Source organism: Chiloscyllium plagiosum, chromosome 15, assembly GCF_004010195.1.
Source record: "Chiloscyllium plagiosum isolate BGI_BamShark_2017 chromosome 15, ASM401019v2, whole genome shotgun sequence".
Lineage (NCBI taxonomy): Eukaryota > Metazoa > Chordata > Chondrichthyes > Orectolobiformes > Hemiscylliidae > Chiloscyllium > Chiloscyllium plagiosum.
This window is the reverse complement of record NC_057724.1, coordinates 12,467,916-12,475,557: the sequence shown is the minus strand read 5'-3', so window position 1 is coordinate 12,475,557 and position 7,642 is coordinate 12,467,916.

Here is a 7,642-nt window from a genome sequence, read left to right as displayed (position 1 = left end):
AGTGTAACTCTGAGTAACTATCTAACTGACCGCATACTAACCTCTCACATCCCCATCTACTCATTCCCAAACCATATATACATCACAGACTTTGACCTTACATTCCTGGAACTCGACAAGTCTACCTTGCTGTGGACCTGCTCCCCCACTTCACCCACTCTTGGGCACCTCCCCCTTCACATGCTCTGGACCCAAATGCCAGCCTCCCCCCCCCCCCACCTCCCCATCACCACTACCACCAGTGATGTCCACATCCTTTTGAGTGAATTAACAAAAACAAAATGCCGAGTCAAGCTCATGAATTTGAATATGCCATTAATATTGCAGCAGTCACTTTCACTCTAAGATACACGAAAGAATTCTCCATCAATATTAACTCAGAAAAGCATACCCTGCTGAACATTTGGTATCACTGTTATGGTTCCTAAATTCTTCATAAATTAGTTGAGTGACACTAAACTCACCTTCCATCTTATGAGCTAACCTTTCGATAGCATAAGATAAAATCCCTACAGCATGGAAAGAGGCCATTTGGCCCATTGAGTCCACACTGACCGTCCAAAGAGCATCTGACACAAACCCACCACCTACCCTAATAATCGTGTATTTCCCATGGCTAACCCACCTAGCCTGCACATCCCTAAGTACTACAGGACAATTTGACATGGCCAATCCTCCTGGCCTGCACCTCTTTGGAATTTGTGGGAGGAAACCAGAACACTCAGAGGAAACCCATCCAGGCACAGGAAGAATGTGCAAACTCCACACAGACAGTCACCTAAGGGTAGAATTGAACCTGGGTCCCTGGCGCTGTGAGGCAGCAGTGCTATCCACTGAGCCCTGTGTTTTTTTTACAGATGGTGCTGAAAATGTACAAATTGAAGATGAATGAAAATGAAAAAGAAAGAGATTCTAAGGCCTGTGGTAAAAATGGTGAGAGATTACTTCCAAAGGTCTTTTAATGAGTCCCTCTTTCTTGGGTGATTGTGTCAAAGGCAGTGGCACTACAGTTGATATTATCTTTCGCAACGAGGCACTGTTTATCATCTGGAGCTGGTAAACATATTGTTCAGGAGATTGATACTTCAATCCACCAAATCATTTCTCAAAAAGATGTTTTGCAACATTGTAGCTCCTATATACAGTACTATACATGTGTGTCTTTTTTTGTATTGCTATAGTTCTGGTAGTGTTCAGAGTTCTGGATGAAGATTGAAATTCTGTGCCTTGATTGTCAATAGTAACATTTTGTTAAAGATGTGAATAATTGCAATGTTTTTGTCACTGCAGATATGACTCCATAGTGACATACGTACATTTCCTCAGACAGATGATATGAAAAGAGTGTAACAATTTATGTAATCGAGTCTATTTCAAGAATATGGTTGCTAATATACTACAACTTACTGTCACCGAGATTTAAGGAAATGAAAAAGGCCATTTGGCCCATTGTGTTCATGTTGGTCAGAAACAACCACCTAACTATTGTAGTCCCATTTTCCAGGATCCGGCCCATACACTTGTGTGTCTTGGGATTGCAAGTGTACATCCAAATACTTCTTAAACATTATGAGGTTGTCTGTTTCTATCTTCCTTACCAGGCAGATGGTTCCAGATTCTCACCACTCTCTAGGGGAAAGAGATTTTCTTCCCTCGGTGATAGAAATAACTTTTCATATATTATCAATTCTGATAGATTTCCAATATCTAATTCTTCCAGATATTCATGTTGGCTTCATACTTATTGTTAAAACGAACTTCCTCCAAAACTGTGAACCAATCAACCTATTCTCACTGGAGTAAGATTTGGAAATTATGAATCCAAAATTGAAGTATTCCTGTATGGATTTGTAAATGAAGTGTGGAAATTGTCCAATGGAAGGGTTTTAGGAAATTGAGGTAGGAAAAAGTTTGCTTGTTTATATTTTGTTGCTGTGTGAATTCTCCAGCATATGCAGCAATGCAGACTATAGTCAGATCTAATGGATTTCACTAATGTGGCTTTTTTGTTAACCGAGCATAGCAATAGACCAGGTTGTCAAGACCTCAGTAGATAGCTGTTAAGCCTGCAAGGATCAATGCATGTTAATGCATTTCCTAGATAACTCATTTAAGAAAACTGAGTGAGCAAGACTACAGCAAATGGAATGCAATATGAGCAAGTGTCAGCTGGGTCTAGTTTGCACCCAAGAAAAATAAATCAGAAATTTGTAAATGGTGAAAAACTAAGAATAGTGGATGAACAAAGAGATTTGGACAAAATAAAAGCCGGAATTGCTGGAGAAACTCAGCATCTGGTGGAAGAGCTAATGTTTTGAGTCCAGTGACCCTTCTTCAGAACAGTGCTACCAGACCTGCTGGAGCTTCTTTGTTAATATTACAGGTTTGGGAGTCTGCATTTACCAATAATCAGACTCATAGCAGACCTCAATTGGTGCAACTGCCAAGAAAGTTTAAATAAACCCAGGCAGCAGAAAAACAGTGAGAAGGACCTCATTTAGAGTCATAGTGTCATGGAGATGTACAGCACGGAACAGACCCTTCGGTCCAACTCGTCCATGCCGACCAGATATCCCAACCCAATCTAGTCCCACCTGCCAGCACCCAGCCCATATCTGTCCAAACCCTTCCTATTCATATACCCATCCAAATGCCTTTTAAACATTGCAATTGTACTAACCTCCACCACTTCCTCTGGCAGCCCATTCCAATACACATACCACCCTCTGCCCCTTAGGTCTCTTTTATATCTTTCCCCTCTCACCCTAAACCTATGCCCTTCTAGTTCTGGAGTCCCCGACCCCAGGGAAAAGACTTTGTCTATTTATCCTATCCATGCCCCTCATGATTTTATAAACCTCCATAAGGTCACCCCTCAGCCTCCGACGCTCCAGGGAAAACAGCCCCAGCCTATTCAACCTCTCCCTATAGCTCAAATCTTCCAACCCTGGCAACTACCTTGTAAATCTTTTCTGAACCCTTTCAAGTTTCACAATATTTTTCTGATAGGAAGGAGACTAGAATTGCATGCAATATTCCAACAGTGGTCTAACCAATGTCCTGTACAGCTGCAACATGACCTCCCAACTCCTGTACTCAATACTCTGACCAATAAAAGAAAGCATACCAAATGCCTTCTTCACTATCCTATCTACCTGCGACTCCACTTTCAAGGAGCGATGAACCTGCACTCTAAGGTCTTTAGATAGATCTTTAAAACTGCTAAGGGCTTGGAGGATTCAATTTGAGACCAGGTTGCACAAACTTGTTTTATATTCTCTTGAAGATAATTGACTGAGTGGCGATGTGTTTAGGAAGTTTAACATATTCAGCGGTTTTAATAGGGTAGACATGTTGATATTATTCTATTGATAGGACAATCAAGAACAAGGAAGAATTGAGATAGGACATTCAGCAGTGGAATCGGGCAACATGTTGACACGGAAAGAATATGAGAAATCTATAAGTCTCTCTTGCAAAAGGCTGTGGATGTTGGGCCAATTGCATTGATAGATTTTTCTACGGTAAGGGTTTCATGGTTAAGGAGGAAATGGGGTGATTTGGGTTGGAATACATAACCGTTATGATCTAATTGAATAGCAGAAGAGGTTTGAGGGACAGAATGGCCTACTCATGTTTTTATGTTCTTCAACACATCACCTGGTCCAAAAGCGATAGAAAACTTAGTGCATTATCCAAGGACACATGTCATCGATTGTGCTGCATGACCACCAGGCATGTTTCCGGTCTGGTCAGTGAACTTTGAATCGATATAACTTCAAAGAATCCCTACAGTGTGGAAACAGGCTCTTTGGCCCAACAAGCCACACTGATCCTCTGAACAGTAACCCACCCAGACCCATTCCTGTATCCCACTATCTTATATTTGAACAGTGCACCTAGCCTACATACACCTGATCACTATGGGCAATTTAGCATGGCCAATTCACATAACCTGCACATCTTTGGATCTTGACAGGAAACCACAGCACCTGGAGGAAACCCACGCAGACAGAGGGAGAATGTGCAAACTCCACACAGACAGTCGCTCAAGGCTGGAATCAAACCCGGGTCCCTGGCGCTGTGAGGTATCAGTGCTAACCACTGAGCCACTGTGTCACCCAACTTATTTGGGCCCTTCCTTTAATTCGCATGATTCAGTTAAAGTAGCCATCAAGTTTTTGTTTGAACTGGACAAAGGTTAGTTCATTACAAACTGTTGGTGGAAGCTTTTGAGAATAAAGAGATAAAGTTTTAAAACTAAAAGGTTCTACAGACCAAGATTAAGACAAATACAGATAAGACAAAAGAATGCTTTAAAGAAAGCCTCAATTGGCTCCTACTGTTGGGGTTCATTGCTTGAGTTCCTTTCACCGAAGTGAAAAGCTTAGCACTTGAAATCACAGCTAGCAACTGTGAAGTCTTCTGCATTTAAAATGTTGGTGCGTCTTGTACGGGTGGATTCAGCAGGTCAGGTTTTGTGGGGGTGAGGACGTTTTTGGTTCTTCACGAATTACGGATAGGAGAGGATTATCTGCAAGATTCTAAGATTTGATGATTTGAGGTTTCTAAGATTAGAAGGATGAACCCCCCGCGCCCCCCCTCACCTTCCCGGTCTCCACCCCGATTAAGTCCTTGGCCTGTGGATGTCCTTCCAGTCCTGCCACCAGTAGAGGATCATCAGTGATATCAACCCAGCAGCCTTCCATGTGAGCAAGATGATGAATAAAGCAGTCTGGGGTTGCTTGCAGACCTCCAGGTAGAGGTAGGGTAGTCTGGGTCACTCCATCAAAGAAACTCAGAGCCTGACTGAGGAAACCAGCATTGGAAAGTGGATCATTCCTTGCTGTGCCAAACCCTACCACCCTTCTCCTCATGGATTTCCTTCTACCATCACTCAGCTGTGACCTGGGAATGATGATCTCAGCACCGGGGATTGGTTGTCTCACTGGCAGCAGCCACTGTCTCCCTGGTGATGCTGCCATTCAATAGCCCTGCCAGCCTCCAATTAGCTGGAAACTCTGTGCAAGTTTTGTGACCCTTGATCTGAGGGAAGACAATTACTCTTCAGTTACAAACCCCAGTGGCACATAGTTTGGTGGGCCTTCCTTAAAGGAGGTGGCAATGTACTCCCATCATCACTCTCATGCTGGAGTGAGTGACTCTTGTCACCTCCATTAAATACAGCCCTTTTTTGCAGTCTTCTCAGGCTGCGCAAGATACCATTTCAGTCAGGTAACAGTAGTACAAGTAGAGTAGGTACATTTACACTGACATTTAGCCTATAACACTGATTTGATTCTAACACTGCCATTTCGAACCCAAACACTCACTCTTACATGTCTATACATGAGTTTAACCAGAGGAAGAACCCTTTCCCAAGCTGCACTCTGTAAAGGAACACGAGGCCATGTAAAGGAATGCAGATGGTCAACAGCAATGGGAATGCACAGGGCTGATTCATTTGCTTTTTGGTGAGAAATTGGATGGTTTTGATTGAGAAAGTTGATTTGGAATGTTTCTTTTATAATGGCCTCTATTTCAGAATTGTGGCCGTGAGGGCTAACCAGTGATGAAGCTGTAGGACTGGTCGTGACAGAGGAATCAGTGTTCCATGTACTGACCAGTTGAGCTAATCATGAACAGTCCAGCGGACAATGGGATATGTTGATCACCTCCTCATTTTCCACTAGATTCTGTCCTTCTTCCTCAGCTGTTTGCCATGTGCCTGGCGTTAAGAATTAGGGACTCTTTAAACCTATGTGAACTCTGCATTCCATACTTGGTATTTCCTGTGTAACAGGAGGCATCATCTAACTGTGTCACATTAATAACTAACTTTCTGCATACAGAAATAAATCTCAATTTGGAAACAAAGGAGTGGCCATCAGAATCATCAAGGCCATTGGCCAAGCGGGGTTAGACTGGTGATTGTCACATCATCAATGGTCAGATCCCAAAATAAGGAACATTAAAAGGCATAGGGGGAGAGGAAGAAGCAAGAATCCAGGGAGATGAGCCACATCATTCCCTTGGGTGAAGACCAGGAGTTCCCTTCCATCAGCCTGAGGGAAGAGCAAAAACTGTTGTCACCAAGACCACTGCAGAATATCAAAAACCAGCACAAAATGGTATAAGACTAGTGGGACATGGGAGTATGCTGCCTCTACTCCATTCTACAGAGTGGCTCTGGGACTGGTAGAGCATTCGCATCCTTCATGAGTTGCGTACTTCCTTTTTTCATCTAATTAACTAATGTACCTTATCTAAACTGCTGCTGCTCAATAAAGTATCAGAAAATTGATATACATTATTGGCTGCCCATCGTTGATCACAAAATCCTGACCCTTAAAGGTTTTTAACAAATATTTTTAACTTTTACTCCAGAATTTGTTTTTTCAGGAAGACACCTACAGAAAAAAACAAAAATGGATTCATTTGCTGGTCTGGTCAAGTCCTGTGTGGTACCCATGGAATGCCACACCTGCAGAATGTCAGGGAAACATCAAACAGTAACACAGACATAATGAGAAGAGGTAACAATGGGCCTGGCTATCTTGCCTCCTTCAGTAAGAGCCATGTTTTGCAGACCCTTTTTGTCCTGCCCTTCCAGAGAAAAAGATTAAAAGCTGACTGCGACCCTGTTCTAGTGGAAATAGGTGTGCTTATGGGAAGAGGTGTGTTAGTGAACACAGGCAGCTGTGTGCACTCGCCTGGGTCTGCCTGCTAGTATGTTGTGAAGGTCACAGCTGAAGAACCACCTATGAGAAGCCTCTCTATCTCAGGTGAAAGGACTCCCTCACTCTGAGTGCTAGAGCAAAATAGCTCGCAAACCAGTCAGAAGGAAACAGTACAACAAGGGCTGTCTCATTCTGAGAACGATTTGCCAACCATTGACAAAGTAAAACAAGACAAAAAGATTTCAATCTCCAAAAGTCAAGATACCACAAATCACTTGTTCCTTTATCTACTTGTTCACAAACTATTCAGAGAGTTGGATTAGTATATATTTTAGCTTTTTCTGGACCAATTACTTACTTGCACTCACTATTTATATGAATGATTCATTTAAATTGTCTGTGCCTGGGTCCTCCCTCCATGTTTAGAGTCATAGAGTCATAGAGATGTACAGCATGGAAACAGACCCTTCGGTCCAACCCGTCCATGCCGACCAGATATCCCAACCCAATCTAGTCCCACCTGCCAGCACCCGCCCATATCCCTCCAAACCCTTCCTATTCATATACCCATCCAAATGCCTCTTAAATGTTGCAATTGTACCAGCCTCGACCACATCCTTTGGCAGCTCACTCCATACACATACCATCCTATGTGTGAAAAAGTTGCCCCTTAGGTCTCTTTTATACCTTTCCCCTCTCACCCTAAACCTATGCCCTCTAGTTCTGGACTTCTTGATCCCAGGGAAAAGACTTTGTCTATTTATCCTATCCATGCCCCTTATAATTTTGTAAACTTCTATAAGGTCACCCCTCCGCCTCCGACGCTCCAGGGAAAACAGCCCCAGCCTGTTCAGCCTCTCCCTGTAGCTCAGATCCTCCAACCCTGGCAACATCCTTGTAAATCTTTTCTGAACCCTTTCAAGTTTCACAACATTTTTCCGATAGGAAGGAGACCAGAATTG